This window comes from Taudactylus pleione, unplaced genomic scaffold, assembly GCF_031769625.1.
Source record: "Taudactylus pleione unplaced genomic scaffold, aTauple2 ptg000903l, whole genome shotgun sequence".
Taxonomy (NCBI): Eukaryota; Metazoa; Chordata; class Amphibia; order Anura; family Myobatrachidae; genus Taudactylus; species Taudactylus pleione.
Genome location: NW_028285304.1, coordinates 3705566 through 3725603, shown reverse-complemented (window position 1 = coordinate 3725603; position 20038 = coordinate 3705566).

The following is a 20038-nucleotide window of genomic DNA, read 5'->3' as shown; positions in this document are numbered from 1 at the left end:
TTTGGGCCCCCACAAAACAAGCTGGCAATTAATGTGTCCCTGCACAAACTGGCTCTACGGAGGCAAGATGTCATCCTCATCCTCCTCATCCACCGATTCCTCACCCTCTTCAGTGTGTACATCCTCATCCTCACAAAGTATTAACTCGTCCCCACTTGAATCCACCACCACAGGTCCCTCTGTACCTTCTGGAGGCTGGTCTCCCTGGAAGAGCTGATAATTCATTTTGATGAACATCATCTTCTCCACATTCTGTGGAAGCAACCTCCTACGCCTTTCGCTGACAAGGTTCCCGGCTGCACTAAACACTCTTTCGGAGTACACACTGGAGGGGGGGCAACTCAGGTAAAATAGAGCCAGTTTGTACAGGGGCCTCCAAATTGCCTCTTTTTCCTGCCAGTACAGGTATGGACTGTCTGACATGCCTACTTGGATGCTGTCACCGATGTAATCCTCCACCATTCTGTCAATGGTGACAGTATCATATGCAGTGACAGTAGACATGTCAGAAATTGTTGCCAGGTCCTTCAGTCCGGACCAGATGTCCAAACTTGGTCCTGCCTGCCCTGCATCACCGCCAGCGGGTTGCTTAGGATACCTAAGTTTTTTCCTGGCAGCCCCAGTTGCGGGAGAAAATGAAGAAGGAGCCGTTGACGTGTCACGTTCCGCTTCAGCTGACAGTGTGTTCACCAGCAGGTCTTTGCACCTCTGCAGGCTTGTGTCGGCCGGAAAGAGAGACACCACATAGGCTTTAAACCTAGGATCGAGCACGGTGGCCAAAATGTAGTGGTCTGATTTCAACAGATTGACCACCCTGGAATCCTGGCAAAGCGAATGAAGGGCTTCATCCACAAGTCCCACATGCCGAGCGGAATCGCTCCGTCTTAGCTCCTCCTTCACTTTCTCCAGCTGCTTCTGCAAAAGCCTGATGAGGGGAATGACCTGACTCAAGCTGGCAGTGTCTGAACTGACTTCACGTGTGGCAAGTTCGAAGGGCTGAAGAACCTTGCACAACACGGAAATCATTCTCCACTGCGCTTGAGTCAGGTGCATACCCCCTCCTTTGCCTATGTCATAGGTGGATGTATAGGCTTGTATGGCCTTTTGCTGCTCCTCCATCCTCTGAAGCATATAGAGGGTTGAGTTCCACCGCGTCACAACCTCTTGCTTCAGGTGATGGCGGGGCAGGTTCAAGAGTGTTTGCTGGCGCTCCAGTCTTCGGCACGCAGTCGCTGAATGGCGAAAGTGGCCAGAAATTTTTCGGGCCACCCAAAGCGTCTCCTGCACGCCCCTGTCGCTTTTCAGAAAATTCTGCACCACCAAGTTTATTGTGTGAGCAAAACATGGGACGTGCTGGAATTTGCCCAGATGTAATGCCCGCACAATATTGGTGGCGTTGTCAGATATCACAAATCCCCAGGAGAGTCTAAGTGGGGTAAGCCACTGGGCGATGATTTCCCTCAGTTTCTCTAAGAGGTTGTCGGCGGTGTGCCTCTTACTGAAACCGGTGATACACAGCGTAGCCTGCCTTGTAACGAGCTGGCGTTTCTGAGATGCTGCTACTGGTGACGCTGCTGCTGTTGCTGCGTAAGGTGATACATCTACCCAGTGGGCTGTCACAGTCATATAGTCCTTAGTCTGCCCTGTTCCACTTGTCCACATGTCCGTGGTTAAGTGGACATTGTGTACAACGGCATTTTTCAGGACACTGAGGACACTTTTTCTGACGTTTCTGTACAGTCTCGGTATCGCCTGCCTAGTGAAGTGGAATCTAGACGGGATTTGGAACCGGGGACACACTACCTCCATCAATTGTCTAAATCCCACTGCACTAATGGCGGATACCGGACGCACGTCTAACACCAACATAGCAGTCAAGGCCTCAGTTATACGTTTTGCTTCAGGATGACTGCTGTCGTACTTCATCCTCCTCGCTAAGGACTGTTGGAGGGTCAATTGTTTAGTAAAAGTAGTGGTGTTCCTACTTCCTCTCTGGGATGATGAACGACTCCCAGCAGCAGCAGCAACAGCAGCAGCGGCAGCAGTAGGCGTAGCAATGCAGGATCCTCCGGAGGAATCCCGGATAGGAGAGTCAGTCATGCCAGTGATATGGCCTGCAGGACTACTTCCGATCCTGACTAAGGAGGAAATTGACGAGGAGGGAGTTGACGGTGTGGTTTGCAGGCGCTTGGATACAACAGGACAACGGGATTTAGGTGTCCCTGGACTGCTTACGGTCTGAGCCAAAGTTTCTGAACTTGACAGTAACTTTTTATGAACGCGCTGCAGGTGCCGTATAAGGGAGGATGTTCCTAGGTGGTTGACGTCCCTACCCCTACTTATTTCACCTTTACATATGGTACATATGGCAAGACAGTTGTTGTCCGGATTTGGATAGAAATATTGCCAGACCAAAGAGGTGGAATGTTTGGTCTTCTGCCCAGGCATGACCGTGATGGGCTTTTTCATCCCACGGACAACAACTGTCTCCCCCGGAGCCTGATTTAAACAAACCACATCACCATCAGAATCCTCCTCGCCAACTTCCTCCTCAGCGCCAGCTACACCAGTATCCTCATCCTGTTGTACTTCAACAGTGACATCTTCAATTTGCATATCAGCAAGTGGACTGTGGGTGCTCCTTTCAGCACTTGCAGGGGGCGTGCAAATGGTGGAAAGAGCCACCTCTTCCCGTCCAGTGCTGGGAAGGTCAGGCATCGCAACCACCACCACACTTGGACTCTCTTTGGGGATTTGTGATATCTTCTTAGAAAGCACAGTTCTTCGCTGTGCTTTTGCCAGCTTAACTCTTTTGATTTTTTTAGTGGGAGGAGTGCTTCCATCGTCATGTGAAGCTGAACCACTAGTCATGAACATACTAGGGATCGACCTTAGCCGTTCCTTGCCACTCCGTGTCGTAAATGGCATATTGGCAAGTTTACGTTTCTCTTCAGCTGATTTAAATGTCTTTTTCAAGGTCATTTTCCTGAACTTTGCCATTTGGGATTGTATGTGCCCTCTACTATGACATTGGGCATCGGCCTTGGCAGACGACGTTGATGGCATGTTATCGTCTATGTCATGACTAGTGGCAGCAGCTTCAGCACTAGGAGGAAGTGGTTCTTGATCTTTCTCTATTTTATTTTTATCGGAGAAAGTTTGGTCCTCCATTTATGTTATATCGATTTGATATATACGTGCGGCTAAACACAGAAAATAAATTTTTTTTTGGTTCGGACTGGAGTGTACTTTGTGGGTTACAGCACCCTTTAACGGTCAAGCCAGCCGGCCCTTTACTTATGACACAGGCGCACTCTTGGCACTACTTTGTTGATGCACGTGCGGCTACTGCGCACACAATTCACAAACACAGAAAATAATTTTTTTTTGGTTTGGACTGGAGTGTACTTTGGGGGTTACAGCACCCTTTAACGGTCAAGCCAGCCGGCCCTTTACTTATGACACAGGCGCACGCTTGGCACTACTTTGTTGATGCACGTGCGGCTACTGCGCACACAATTCACAAACACAGAAAATAATTTTTTTTTGGTTTGGACTGGAGTGTACTTTCGGGGGTTACAGCACCCTTTAACGGTCAAGCCAGCCGGCCCTTTACTTATGACACAGGCGCACGCTTGGCACTACTTTGTTGATGCACGTGCGGCTACTGCGCACACAATTCACAAACACAGAAAATAATTTTTTTTTAGGTTTGGACTGGAGTGTACTTTCGGGGGTTACAGCACCCTTTAACGGTCAAGCCAGCCGGCCCTTTACTTATGACACAGGCGCACTCTTGGCACTACTTTGTTGATGCACGTGCGGCTACTGCGCACACAATTCACAAACACAGAAAATAATTTTTTTTTAGGTTTGGACTGGAGTGTACTTTCGGGGGTTACAGCACCCTTAACGGTCAAGCCAGCCGGCCCTTTACTTATGACACAGGCGCACGCTTGGCACTACTTTGTTGATGCACGTGCGGCTACTGCGCACACAATTCACAAACACAGAAAATAATTTTTTTTTGGTTTGGACTGGAGTGTACTTTCGGGGGTTACAGCACCCTTTAACGGTCAAGCCAGCCGGCCCTTTACTTATGACACAGGCGCACGCTTGGCACTACTTTGTTGATGCACGTGCGGCTACTGCGCACACAATTCACAAACACAGAAAATAATTTTTTTTTGGTTTGGACTGGAGTGTACTTTCGGGGGTTACAGCACCCTTTAACGGTCAAGCCAGCCGGCCCTTTACTTATGACACAGGCGCACGCTTGGCACTACTTTGTTGATGCACGTGCGGCTACTGCGCACACAATTCACAAACACAGAAAATAATTTTTTTTTAGGTTTGGACTGGAGTGTACTTTCGGGGGTTACAGCACCCTTAACGGTCAAGCCAGCCGGCCCTTTACTTATGACACAGGCGCACGCTTGGCACTACTTTGTTGATGCACGTGCGGCTACTGCGCACACAATTCACAAACACAGAAAATAATTTTTTTTTTGGTTTGGACTGGAGTGTACTTTCGGGGGTTACAGCACCCTTAACGGTCAAGCCAGCCGGCCCTTTACTTATGACACAGGCGCACGCTTGGCACTACTTTGTTGATGCACGTGCGGCTACTGCGCACACAATTCACAAACACAGAAAATATATTATTTTTTTAGCACTTGGGGGGAGCACCCCTGATGGACAGAGCACCCCCTGGACAACACTACAGCACCCCTTTAGGACTGGGACACTGCACAGGACTTTGGAACTGACTGCACAACACAGTCCAGCCAGCCCCTATGGACTTTGAAGTAGTGGACACAGCCCCTATTAACAACAGCAGCACAGCACAACACAGCCAGCCCCTATGGACTTTGAAGTAGTGGACAACAGCAGCACTACACTACACTACACTACACAGCACTAACTCCCACCCTCCCTCTTCACTGTCCACAGCCGAGTGAGAAAATGGCGCCGACGCGGGTACCTTATATAGGATCCAAAACCCGCGAGACTCGGAAGGCGGGATGATGACGTTTTGCCTCGATGTCAGATCCGAGTCAGGCGGGAAAAGTCGAGCCTGACTCGGATCGGACTCGGATCGGGGGGGCTCGGGGGGGTTCGGATTTCAGAAATCCGAACCCGCTCACCCCTAGTATATAGTACTGTATATATGCTGCATCCATTACATGTACAGTACTGTATATATGCTGCATCCATTACATGTACATAGTATATAGTACTGTATATATGCTGCATCCATTACATGTACAGTACTGTATATATGCTGCATCCATTACATGTACATAGTATATAGTACTGTATATGTGCTGCATCTATTACATGTACAGTACTGTATATATGCTGCATCCATTACATGTACATAGTATATAGTACTGTATATATGCTGCATCCATTACATGTACAGTACTGTATATATGCTGCATTCATTACATGTACATAGTATATAGTACTGTATATATGCTGCATCCATTACATGTACAGTACTGTATATATGCTGCATCCATTACATGTACATAGTATATAGTACTGTATATATGCTGCATCCATTACATGTACAGTACTGTATATATGCTGCATCCATTACATGTACATAGTATATAGTACTGTATATATGCTGCATCCATTACATGTACAGTACTGTATATATGCTGCATCCATTACATGTACAGTACTGTATATATGCTGCATCCATTACATGTACATAGTATATAGTACTGTATATATGCTGCATCTATTACATGTACAGTACTGTATATATGCTGCATCCATTACATGTACATAGTATATAGTACTGTATATATGCTGCATCCATTACATGTACAGTACTGTATATATGCTGCATCCATTACATGTACAGTACTGTATATATGCTGCATCCATTACATGTACATAGTATACAGTACTGTATATGTGCTGCATCCATTACATGTACAGTACTGTATATATGCTGCATCCATTACATGTACAGTACTGTATATATGCTGCATCCATTACATGTACAGTACTGTATATATGCTGCATCCATTACATGTACATAGTATATAGTACTGTATATATGCTGCATCTATTACATGTACAGTACTGTATATATGCTGCATCCATTACATGTACAGTACTGTATATATGCTGCATCCATTACATGTACATAGTATATAGTACTGTATATATGCTGCATCTATTACATGTACAGTACTGTATATATGCTGCATCCATTACATGTACATAGTATATAGTACTGTATATATGCTGCATCCATTACATGTACAGTACTGTATATATGCTGCATCCATTACATGTACAGTACTGTATATATGCTGCATCCATTACATGTACAGTACTGTATATATGCTGCATCCATTACATGTACATAGTATATAGTACTGTATATATGCTGCATCCATTACATGTACAGTACTGTATATATGCTGCATCCATTACATGTACATAGTATATAGTACTGTATATATGCTGCATCCATTACATGTACAGTACTGTATATATGCTACATCCATTACATGTACAGTACTGTATATATGCTGCATCCATTACATGTACAGTACTGTATATATGCTGCATCCATTACATGTACATAGTATATAGTACTGTATATATGCTGCATCTATTACATGTACAGTACTGTATATATGCTGCATCCATTACATGTACATAGTATATAGTACTGTATATATGCTGCATCTATTACATGTACAGTACTGTATATATGCTGCATCCATTACATGTACATAGTATATAGTACTGTATATATGCTGCATCCATTACATGTACAGTACTGTATATAGGGGGAGGGGCCCTAGATTGCACACCCTAAGCACAATGTGAGGTGCTACCTGCTGAGACTTGTAGTGCTGCAAGCATAAAGAGACAAATGCAAGTGCACACTCTAACCATGCTGAACCTAATAATATAACTGCTAAATAGCATCCCAGAGGTTCTTTGCATAATAATGGCCATAATTATGGGCCTGCCCACCGCGTCCAGGTGACCTCTATCAGGCAGGTCCCTAACACTTACATTATTATATCATGTACAGTACTGTATATACGCTGCACCCATTACATTATTATATCATGTACAGTACTGTATATATGCTGCACCCATTACATTATTATATCATGTACAGTACTGTATATATGCTGCACCCATTACATTATTATATCATGTACAGTACACAGTACAGTATATATGAGTGGTTTAGTGGCTGTCCTCACTCATCTGCAGGGAGAGACAGTCGTGGTATTTGGGCAGAGATGGGATTTTACCTAAAATATGACTTTAAGTTGCAATAAGGTACCAGGATCCTCCGGGTGTAGGAGAAAGGAAGGATCGTTCTAATTATTATATATGCATGCAGCATGACATTAACCCTAACAAATTAGAAGTACCGGATTTTCTGCGATTTTATTGGCGGTTTTAATACTGTTATATTCACTAAAAGGCAAACAGCTGATGAAATAATATTTTTCAAATCGCCATTTTAGATATTGCCATCTCTATTTTTATTAAAAATGTAATTAAAATATAGGCCACAAAAAATGATCTAACTGCGGTCTGGCAAATGACAGGAACACCCAGTAGAACAGTCGCCAGTAAAGAAAAATTTTTTGAAAGTGTGCAGACCGCAGGCAGCCATGTTATTTGGCCAGTCAGCATGTGTAAAAAATCCTCCCATCTGCAGAGGTCCATGTTACTCAGCATGGGGTGAAGACCACTAGGGGGATGCGCAAATACTTAGGGATACCCAGACCAATGTTGAATAGCACTGGCACCTCTTGGCTGGTGGGTATGAGGGTAATAAAATAAATCTGGTGTCAGTGGCACCCTTGTGTTCAATAATAAGTAACTGTGCCCCCTTATGTGTTATAATTAATTACTGTGATCCCCCCTTAGATATAAAAATGATTTACTGTGCCCACTTAGATATATTAATTACTGTAGCTCCTTAGATGTAAAAATTAATTACTGTGCCCCCTTAGATGTAATAATTACTGTGCCCCCTTACATATAAAAATGATTTACTGTGCCCACTTAGATATTTTAATTACTCTGCCTCCTTAGATGTAAAAATTAATTACTGTGCCCCCTTAAACATAGAATTTGATGGCAGATAAGAACCATTTGGCCCATCTAGTCTGCCCATTTGGGGGTAGGGATGGGTTAGGGTTTTGGTTAGGATCAGGGTTTAGGGTTATTTGGGTATTAGTGTTAGGGTATTAGAGTAAAGGCGCACATCCAGTTGCCAATTTTTATGAGCGATTGAACGATATCGTTATCGTTCAGTCGCTCATGGATCGAGCACATTAATGTCGGAAACGACCAGCGATGCGGGCTCCCGCTGGTCGTTTCCGAGTCATCGGCCGAACAGGCTGGTCAACCTGACGATAACGTGAGGTTGAGCATGTTAGGGGATGATTGATGTGCCTACACTGACCGACTGGACGTTCAGCATAGGCACTTGGTGTATAAGGGTTGGGGGTTTGTTAGAGTAGGGGCTAAGGTTGTTAGGGTATTAGTGCTAGGGTATTAAGATAAGGATGGGGGTAAGAGTACATGGACAGATACTCACTGCCAGATCTCCGAGGTCCAGCTGATGAGAGTATCCAGGATATGAATAGCCACAATATCTAGATCATCCCTTGTTACTATTGCAGTTAGTTCTAGAAGTTTATCTCCTAAGCTCCTAACATTTGCACACATACCACAGCTCTATAGAGCTTTATTAGTGCATCTCCCAAACATGTTCAGACATTACATAAAACATAGTGATTTAGTTGATATTACCTGGTCTCAGATGTTGTTCTATGCATACAGATGAATTGCACTGTGTTAAGTAAACACTTGCTCAATAAACTACAGTAACCTCCAGAACATCTCCAGGACAAGTAACACCAAAAACAAGCAAGTCATGAAATCACCTACATTTAGATACACAGATGATTTTGCATGAGGGAGTAGTAGTCATGCATGAGGAAAATGTAAATCATAAACCTTTTGATTAACTTTTATGCACGACTGAGGTGTCCCTCCCTGGACTATATACCATTCACTGGTTCATTATCACTGTCCCATGACTGAGGTGTCCCTCCCTGGACTATATACCATTCACTGGTTCATTATCACTGTCCCATGACTGAGGTGTCCCTCCCTGGACTATATACCATTCACTGGTTCATTATCATTGTCCCATGGCTGAGGTGTCCCTCCCTGGACTATATACCATTCACTGGTTCATTATCATTGTCCCATGGCTGAGGTGTCCCTCCCTGGACTATATACCATTCACTGGTTCATTATCATTGTACCACGACTGAGGTGTCCCTCCCTGGACTATATACCATTCACTGGTTCATTATCATTGTACCACGACTGAGGTGTCCCTCCCTGGACTATATACCATTCACTGGTTCATTATCATTGTACCACGACTGAGGTGTCCCTCCCTGGACTATATACCATTCACTGGTTAATTATCATTGTCCCATGACTGAGGTGTCCCTCCCTGGACTATATACCATTCACTGGTTCATTATCATTGTCCCATGACTGAGGTGTCCCTCCCTGGACTATATACCATTCACTGATTCATTATCATTGTCCCATGGCTGAGGTGTCCCTCCCTGGACTATATACCATTCACTGGTTCATTATCATTGTACCACGACTGAGGTGTCCCTCCCTGGACTATATACCATTCACTGGTTCATTATCATTGTACCACGACTGAGGTGTCCCTCCCTGGACTATATACCATTCACTGGTTCATTATCATCGTAGCACGACTGAGGTGTCCCTCCCTGGACTATATACCATTCACTGGTTCATTATCATCGTACCACGACTGAGGTGTCCCTCCCTGGACTATATACCATTCACTGGTTCATTATCATCGTACCACGACTGAGGTGTCCCTCCCTGGACTATATACCATTCACTGGTTCATTATCATTGTCCCACGACTGAGGTGTCCCTCCCTGGACTATATACCATTCACTGGTTCATTATCATCGTCCCACGACTGAGGTGTCCCTCCCTGGACTATATATCATTCACTGGTTCATTATCATTGTACCACGACTGAGGTTTCACTCCCTGGACTATATACCATTCACTGATTCATTATCATCGTACCACGACTGAGGTGTCCCTCCCTGGACTATATACCATTCACTGGTTCATTATCATTGTACCACGACTGAGCTGTCCCTCCCTGGACTATATACCATTCACTGGTTGATTATCATTGCCCCACGACTGAGGTGTCCCTCCCTGGACTATATACCATTCACTGGTTCATTATCATTGTCCCATGACTGAGGTGTCCCTCCCTGGACTATATACCATTCACTGGTTCATTATCATTGTACCACGACTGAGGTTTCACTCCCTGGACTATATACCATTCACTGATTCATTATCATCATACCACGACTGAGGTGTCCCTCCCTGGACTATATACCATTCACTGGTTCAATATCATCGTACCACGACTGAGGTGTCCCTCCCTGGACTATGTACCATTCACTGGTTCATTATCATCGTAATAACGAATGAGGTGTCACTCCCTGGACTACATACCATTCACTGGTTCATTATCATCGTACCACGACTGAGGTGTCCCTCCCCGGACTATAAACTAATTACTTTTTCCAACGATGAATAGGTTGCACCATACATTATTCACCAGTACTGGTTCATTTTCATATTTCCATGATTGAAAGGCTACTCCCTATTTACTATTGGCTGATTCATCATCATCCTTTTTCCACGGCTGAGGTGGTACTCCCATCCAGGGTCATCATCATCATCTTCCCACAATTGCCCATATATATATATATATATATATACATATATTAATTACTGTACTTCCTTAGATGTAATAATATGAGATATGGTAAGAACTTACCCTTGTTATCTCTATTTCTACGAAGTCCATAGGGTTCCACAGGATACCTTGGGGTATAGGTGTGACGTCAGTCGCAGGGCACCAAAGAGTTAAGCTTTCAGCCTCCCAGGATGCACTAGGTCCCCCTCCTATACCCCGCCCCCGGGCCAAGGCACCTCAGTTAGTTACCAAGCCATAGGCCGGAGGAGGAGAAGGAAGAGAGAGAACAAAGATCTGGACACATACAAGAATCACATTCTCACCAGAGGGAGACGGAAAACCGGTGACCAGAGCAAAGCCCATCTGCAGCACAGGTGCGACAGGGCGGGAGTCCTGTGGAACCCTATGGACTTCGTAGAAATAGAGATAACAAGGGTAAGTTCTTACCATATCTCATATTTTCTACTTCAGGGTCCATAGGGTATCCACAGGATACCTTGGGGATGTCCCAAAGCAGTATCCTTTAAGGGTGGGGACGCTCCTGTGCAGAAAGGAGAATCCGCCGCCCGAAGGAAGCATCCTGAGAGGCGAAGGTGTCAAACCTGTAATACCTCACGAAGGTATGGACAGAAGACCACGTAGCAGCCTTGCAGATCTGAACTGCCGAGGCACCACGTCGAGCTGCCCACGAAGGACCCACAGACCTAGTGGAATGAGCCTTCAGAGAAGGAGGGACCGGTAGGCCTTCATGAAGATAAGCTTCAGAAATAGCCATACGGATCCAGGCTGCCAAAGTTTGCTTTGAAGCAGGCCAACCCTTTTTACAGAAGCCATAGAGGACAACAAAGCGTCCGACTTCCTAAACAAAGAAGTGCGGTCAACATAAGTCCTTAAGGCCCGCACAACATCCAAAGAGGCCTCACCCACGGAAAGACCCGGTGAGTTAAAGGCCGGAACAACTATTTCCTCGTTAACATGAAACTGGGAAACAACTTTGGGAAGAAACTCGGGCTGAGTGCGGAGCACTGCCCTGTTCCCATGAAAAACCAAGAAAGGGGGTCTACAAGAAAGAGCCCCTAACTCAGAAACACGTCTGGCTGAAGCAACGGCCAGAAGGAAAACAGTCTTAGCTGTTAGCCATTTAATATCCACTGAGCCCAGTGGTTCAAACGGCGGTCCTTGGAGAGCCCTCAGGACCACAGCCAAATCCCAAGGCGCCACAGGTGGAACAAAGGGCGGCTGAATACGGAGAACACCTTGCATAAAGGTGCGCACATCCGGGATTGTAGCAATCCTACGGTGAAACCAGACAGATAGGGCCAAAACCTGTACCTTCAAAGAAGCAAGGCGAAGCCCATGATCTAGTCCCGCTTGCAGGAAGGCGAGAATCCGAGACAGACGAAACTCCCGCGGTGCATAACCTCTCGGTCGACACCACTGGAAGAACGTATGCCACACGCGATGGTATATCCTCGCGGAAGACGGTTTCCGAGCTCGTAACATGGTACGCACCACAGAGCTGGAAAACCCCCAGGACCTCAGCATGGCCGTCTCAACAGCCACGCCGCCAAAGACAGCCGAGTCAGGTCCGGGTGAAGACAAGGACCCTGAGACAGAAGGTCCGGTCGTAGCGGCAACCGCAGAGGACTGTCCACGGACAGACCCTGAAGGTCTGAGAACCAGTGCCGTCTGGGCCACGCGGGAGCTATCAACAGGAGCGTCCCTCCTTCCTGTTTGAATTTCCGGATTACCCGTGGAAGAAGGGAGACCGGAGGGAACAGGTATGCGAACCTGAACGTCCACCGGACGGACAGAGCATCCACCAGAGACGCCCCTTCGTCTCTTGTGCGAGACCCGTACACCGGCAACTTGTTGTTGTGCCGGGACGCCATGAGGTCGATTTCTGGAAGACCCCACCTGTCCACCAGTAGTTGAAAAACGTCCGGGTGCAGGGACCATTCCCCTGGATGAACGTCCTGGCGACTTAGAAAGTCCGCCTCCCAATTTAGCACTCCCGGGATGAAGACCGCTGATATGGCCGGAAGATTGCGCTCCGCCCAAACCAGGATCCGAGAGACCTCTACGAGAGCCGCCCGACTGCGAGTTCCTCCTTGCCTGTTTATGTAGGCCACGGTGGTAGCATTGTCCGACTGGACCTGCACCGGGTGACCCTGGAGAAACCGCTGTGCCTGCAGGAGAGCATTGAAGACCGCACGGAGTTCCAAGATATTTATTGGAAGCTCCGCTTCTGTCGGTGTCCACCTGCCCTGGAACAAGTGTGGACCCGAAACTGCTCCCCAGCCCCGAAGACTGGCGTCCGTTGTCAACAGGACCCAATTTGGAACCCAGAACGGACGTCCCTTGTTGAGGTGGGTCGTCTTTAACCACCACGCAAGGGACAGGCGAACCTCCGGGGTGAGCACAATCGTCTGGAACTTCAGAGACTGAGGCAGCCCGTTCCACTTGGACAGGATCAGGTGCTGCAGAGGTCTGGAGTGAAACTGGGCGTATTCCACCATGTCGAACACCGACACCATGGAGCCCAGTAACCTCATCGCCGAGTGTAAGGACACCCGGCGGCTGTGCAGACAACTGCGCACCCTTGACTGTAAAGCAGAGATCTTGTCCTCCGTCACGAAGATCCTTTGCTGTCCCGAGTCCAATAAGGCTCCAAGATGCAGAATCCTCCGAGACGGGATTAGAGTGGACTTCTGCCAGTTGATTAGCCAGCCGTGCCGTTGCAGCAGTGCAATGGTCAGGTCCAAGTGGTGTAACAGGAGCTCTGGAGATCCTGCCACCAATAACAGGTCGTCCAAGTACGGCAACATGCGGACTCCTTGCAGCCGCAGAGAAGCCGCCATGACCGCCATAGCGTCCTGTATGTCCAATGACACCATGTAGTCCCCAGGTTCCAGCGCCAGAATGATGGACCGTAGGGTCTCCATCCGAAACTTCGGGACCCGCAAAGACTTGTTGAGTGCTTTGAGGTTGAGAATCGGACGATATGACCCATTGGGTTTCTGTACCAAAAATAGATTTGAATAGAAACCCTGGCCCCTCTGGGAGAATGGAACAGGCACTATAACTCCAGCCTGGAGCATAGTGTGCAATACCTTCCGCAGCTCTGTAGCCTTGTTCCGGTCTGATGGTAGACCCGTGGTGAAGAATCGAGCCGGGGGTCTGTGCCGGAAGGAGAGGGCGTACCCGTGAGAGACCACCTCCAGAACCCAAGTGTCTGTCGTAGTGAACGACCAACACCGGGAGAACTGCAGCAGGCGGCCTCCCACCCTGGGATCCCCCAAGGGGAGACCCGGACCGTCAGGCCGCAGGCTTGTCATCTGGCTTGGGGGCCGGACGTCTGGTACTCCATGCCTGTTTCCGGGGCTTGACCGATTTCTTAGGGCCAGCCTGTCGAGGAAACGACTGTGGTTTGGGCCTGCCCTGGGCCCTAGATGACCGAAAGGACGATGGTCCAGAACCAGAAGGAGCAGCGGCCGACGGGAGACAAGCAGATTTGGCTGCCGCCAGCGTGGCCACAATCTTATCCAGATCCGGACCGAAGAGAACTTCTCCGGTAAACGGCAACGCTTCCAGACCTTTCTTGGATCTGCGTCCGCCTTCCAGGATCGCAGCCACAAGGTGCGACGAGCAGCTACCGCTGCTGAAGAAATTCTAGACACCAGAGTACTAATGTCTAGAGCCGCCTCGTTGATGTAGGTGGCCGAATCACGGAGATTGCCAATCAACTCCGCCTGTTCGGCCGGACAGTCGGATTCAAAAGAAGCCTCTAATGAATCCGCCCAGCGCTCCATCGCTCTGGCAACCCAGCAAATGGCCATAGCCGGCCGTGCTGCCCCCCCTGCAAGGGAATAAGCGGACTTCAGGCAGATTTCTACCTTGCGGTCCGTAGCATCCTTAAGGGAGGACATGGATGGCATCGGCAATGTGGCACTACGGACAAGACGGGTCACGTGAGAATCCACCTGTGGAGGGGATTCACACTTAGCAAAATAATTATCCGCGAACGGGTAAGCCACCGCCAGGCGTCTCTGCGGCTGGTATCTTTTGCCAGGTTGTTTCCACGCCTCCTCTAAATGGTCCACCAACTGACCCGAAAGAGGAAAGACTGTGGCATCGCCCTTCACATCTTTGAAAAAGGCATACTTAGATTTAGCCGCTGGGGGAACTTCGTCCTCAATCACCAAGGCTGTGCGGACCGCCCGAATAAGTCCAGGAATATATACTTTGGACTTAGCATCAGCGTCCTTAGTATGGAAAGGTTCCTGATCGTAAGGATCCAGAATCTCCCCATCATCAGACGTCCCTTCGTCATCCTCATAAGGAGCGGACAGAGACGCCACCGGCCTTTTATGAGGCCGCATCACAGACTCCCCTTGCAACACATGCGACAAGTGCTGTACAGAACTCGTCAGGGAGTTAACCCACGCTGGCTCCTGAGAACCCGGGAGCGGGGAAATAGGGAGACTGTGGGGTACCACCAATTGTCGTGGGAACCCCTGCATGGGTGACGACACCACAGACTGCTGGGACAAACCCATCGGAGTAAACGCGGGCTGCGGAGCTAACTGGCCCACTAAAGCTGTTAACGCCTGAGCGAAACAAGCCCAGGGCGGCTCCTGTACCGGTGCTGTAACCGTAATAGGCCGCGCCATGGACAAACACTGCCGGCAAAGGCCCTCCGCGCTACCCTCCCCCTCCGCTAACGGTACTTTGCACGTGGTACACTGTAGCCGGAGGGGAAAATCACTTTCAGACATGATGGCACCACGTATGTGACCTCTCTCACCAATTAAGTATTAAATAGGCGAGAGACCACCCTGCAGCACCGCACCGCAAGGGCTTTAGCAGAAAGAACAGGGACAGTAATAAAGCTGACAGTTTAGAGAAGAAAAGTTACAGGCAGCGCTAGCACAGTCACATACAATGCAGAGAAATAACAATTCCTGCACTAACAGCGCTGATCACTCAACTACACAGACACAGGGCCTGGTAGGACACAGCGCTGCATACACAGACCTGAGCCACAGCGGAGGAGAGGTATGCGGGGGGACCCAGACCACGATGCTTCCTTCCAGACTTCCAGCAGCGTTCACCATGCGTTGCAGAGAAGATGGCCGCCGAGGAGCAGAGAGAAGCTGGCCTGGGGGAGGAGCGCTGACACAGGACCAGTCAGCACAGTGCAGAGAGGGCTGTGTGCAGCGGGGGAGGCGCCGGCTGTGAGACAGGGAAGGCGCGCTCCCCTGGCATGCATTTAACCCCTGGGACGCCGCAGCGCTACCGCTCTGCTGCGGTCCGCTGTCCCAGGGGGTAGTGGAAGCGCAGGTTGGTCGCCTGGCTCCACGCTGCAGCCAGTCCCCAGGGAGCCCCCTGCCTGGGGACTTAGGACCATGTGATCAGCGGGGACCCACCGCGGGACCCCGCTGCTTACCTCTGTCCCCCTTGAATCCGGCCATGGTCCGGAGCATCTGGGGTCACCGCTAGCTGTGACCCCAGACGCCCACCAGCATCCCCGGATCAGTACCGGCGTTCTGGTACCGGCGGGGTGTAGGGAAGACAGCATGGACGTCAGGACTGACTGTCCATGCTGTTCATCCAGATGTGCAGCCACAGCTGCATGAAGAAAAAGCTTCAGGGGCTCTTCTAGCCCCCACTCCAACAGGTGCACCCGACTCCGGCCGGGCACCAAACTAAACTGAGGTGCCTTGGCCCGGGGGCGGGGTATAGGAGGGGGACCTAGTGCATCCTGGGAGGCTGAAAGCTTAACTCTTTGGTGCCCTGCGACTGACGTCACACCTATACCCCAAGGTATCCTGTGGATACCCTATGGACCCTGAAGTAGAAAATTAATTACTGTGCCCCCCTTTAGATGTAATAATTACTGTGCCCCCCTTAAAGGTAATAATTACTGTGCCCCCCCCCCTTTACTGTAATAATTACTGTGTCCCCCTTCGGTATATTACTTACTGTGCCCCCCTTAGATGTAATAATGAAGTATTGTGGCCCCCTTAGATGTAATATTGATTTAATGTGCCTCCTTAGATGCAATAATGAATGTATGTGTCCCCAGTATATTTAATAATGAATGAATGTCCCCCCTTAGATGTAATAAATTAATTTGCACCATAGATGTAATAATGAATGAAAGTGCTCCCTTAGATGTAATAATGAATGAATGTGCTCCCGTAGATGTAATAATGAATGAATGTGCTCCCGTAGATGTGATAATGAATGAATGTGCTCCCGTAGATGTGATAATGAATGAATGTGCCCCCTTAGATGTGATAATGAATGAATGTGCCCCCTTAGATGTAAAAATGAATGAATGTGCTCCCGTAGATGTAATAACGAATGAATGTGCTCCCGTAGATGTGATAATGAATGAATGTGCTCCCGTAGATGTGATAATGAATGAATGTGCCCCCTTAGATGTAATAATGAATGAATGTGCTCCCGTAGATGTAATAATGAATGAATGTGCTCCCGTAGATGTAATAATGAATGAACGTGCTCCCGTAGATGTAATAATTACTGTGCCCCCTTAGATATAAAAATGATTTACTGTGCCCACTTAGATATTTTAATTACTCTGCCTCCTTAGATGTAAAAATTAATTACTGTGCCCCCTTAAACATAGAATTTGATGGCAGATAAGAACCATTTGGCCCATCTAGTCTGCCCATTTGGGGGTAGGGATGGGTTAGGGTTTTGGTTAGGATCAGGGGTTATGGTTATTTGGGTATTAGTGTTAGGGTATTAGAGTAAAGGCGCACATCCAGTTGCCAATTTTTATGAGCGATTGAACGATATCGTTATCGTTCAGTCGCTAATGGATCGAGCACATTAATGTCGGAAACGACCAGCGATGCGGGCTCCCGCTGGTTGTTTCCGAGTCATCGGCCGAACAGGCTGGTCAACCTGACGATAACGTGAGGTTGAGCATGTTAGGGGATGATTGATGTGCCTACACTGACCGACTGGACGTTCAGCATAGGCACTTGGTGTATAAGGGTTGGGGGTTTGTTAGAGTAGGGGCTAAGGTTGATAGGGTATTAGTGCTAGGGTATTAAGATAAGGATGGGGGTAAGAGTACATGGACAGATACTCACTGCCAGATCTCCGAGGTCCAGCTGATGAGAGTATCCAGGATATGAATAGCCACAATATCTAGATCATCCCTTGTCACTATTGCAGTTAGTTCTAGAAGTTTATCTCCTATGCACACATACCGCAGCTCTATAGAGCTTTATTAGTGCATCTCCCAAACATGTTCAGACATTACATAAAACATAGTGATTTAGTTGATATTACCTGGTCTCAGATGTTGTTCTATGCATACAGATGAATTGCACTGTGTTAAGTAAACACTTGCTCAATAAACTACAGTAACCTCCAGAACATCTCCAGGACAAGTAACACCAAAAACAAGCAAGTCATGAAATCACCTACATTTAGATACACAGATGATTTTGCATGAGGGAGTAGTAGTCATGCATGAGGAAAATGTAAATCATATACCTTTTGATTAACTTTTATGCACGACTGAGGTGTCCCTCCCTGGACTATATACCATTCACTGGTTCATTATCACTGTCCCATGACTGAGGTGTCCCTCCCTGGACTATATACCATTCACTGGTTCATTATCATTGTCCCATGACTGAGGTGTCCCTCCCTGGACTATATACCATTCACTGGTTCATTATCATTGTCCCATGGCTGAGGTGTCCCTCCCTGGACTATATACCATTCACTGGTTCATTATCATTGTACCACGACTGAGGTGTCCCTCCCTGGAATATATACCATTCACTGGTTCATTATCATTGTACCACGACTGAGGTGTCCCTCCCTGGACTATATACCATTCACTGGTTCATTATCATTGTACCACGACTGAGGTGTCCCTCCCTGGACTATATACCATTCACTGGTTCATTATCATTGTACCACGACTGAGGTGTCCCTCCCTGGACTATATACCATTCACTGGTTCATTATCATTGTCCCATGACTGAGGTGTCCCTCCCTGGACTATATACCATTCACTGATTCATTATCATTGTCCCATGGCTGAGGTGTCCCTCCCTGGACTATATACCATTCACTGGTTCATTATCATTGTACCACGACTGAGGTGTCCCTCCCTGGACTATATACCATTCACTGGTTCATTATCATTGTACCACGACTGAGGTGTCCCTCCCTGGACTATATACCATTCACTGGTTCATTATCATCGTAGCACGACTGAGGTGTCCCTCCCTGGACTATATACCATTCACTGGTTCATTATCATCGTACCACGACTGAGGTGTCCCTCCCTGGACTATATACCATTCACTGGTTCATTATCATTGTCCCACGACTGAGGTGTCCCTCCCTGGACTATATACCATTCACTGGTTCATTATCATCGTCCCACGACTGAGGTGTCCCTCCCTGGACTATATACCATTCACTGGTTCATTATCATCGTCCCACGACTGAGGTGTCCCTCCCTGGACTATATACCATTCACTGGTTCATTATCATTGTACCACGACTGAGGTTTCACTCCCTGGACTATATACCATTCACTGGTTCATTATCATTGTCCCACGACTGAGGTGTCCCTCCCTGGACTATATACCATTCACTGGTTCATTATCATCATAATAACGACTGAGGTGTCCCTCCCTGGACTATATACCATTCACTGGTTCATTATCATTGTACCACGACTGAGGTTTCACTCCCTGGACTATATACAATTCACTGATTCATTATCATCGTACCACGACTGAGGTGTCCCTCCCTGGACTATATACCATTCACTGGTTCAATATCATCGTACCACGACTGAGGTGTCCCTCCCTGGACTATGTACCATTCACTGGTTCATTATCATCGTAATAATGAATGAGGTGTCCCTCCCTGGACTATAAACTAATTACTTTTTCCAACGATGAATAGGTTGCACCATACATTATTCACCAGTACTGGTTCATTTTCATATTTCCATGATTGAAAGGCTACTCCCTATTCACTATTGGCTGATTCATCATCATCCTTTTTCCACGGCTGAGGTGGTACTCCCATCCAGGGTCATCATCATCATCTTCCCACAATTGCCTATATATATATATATATATATATACATATACATATATATACATA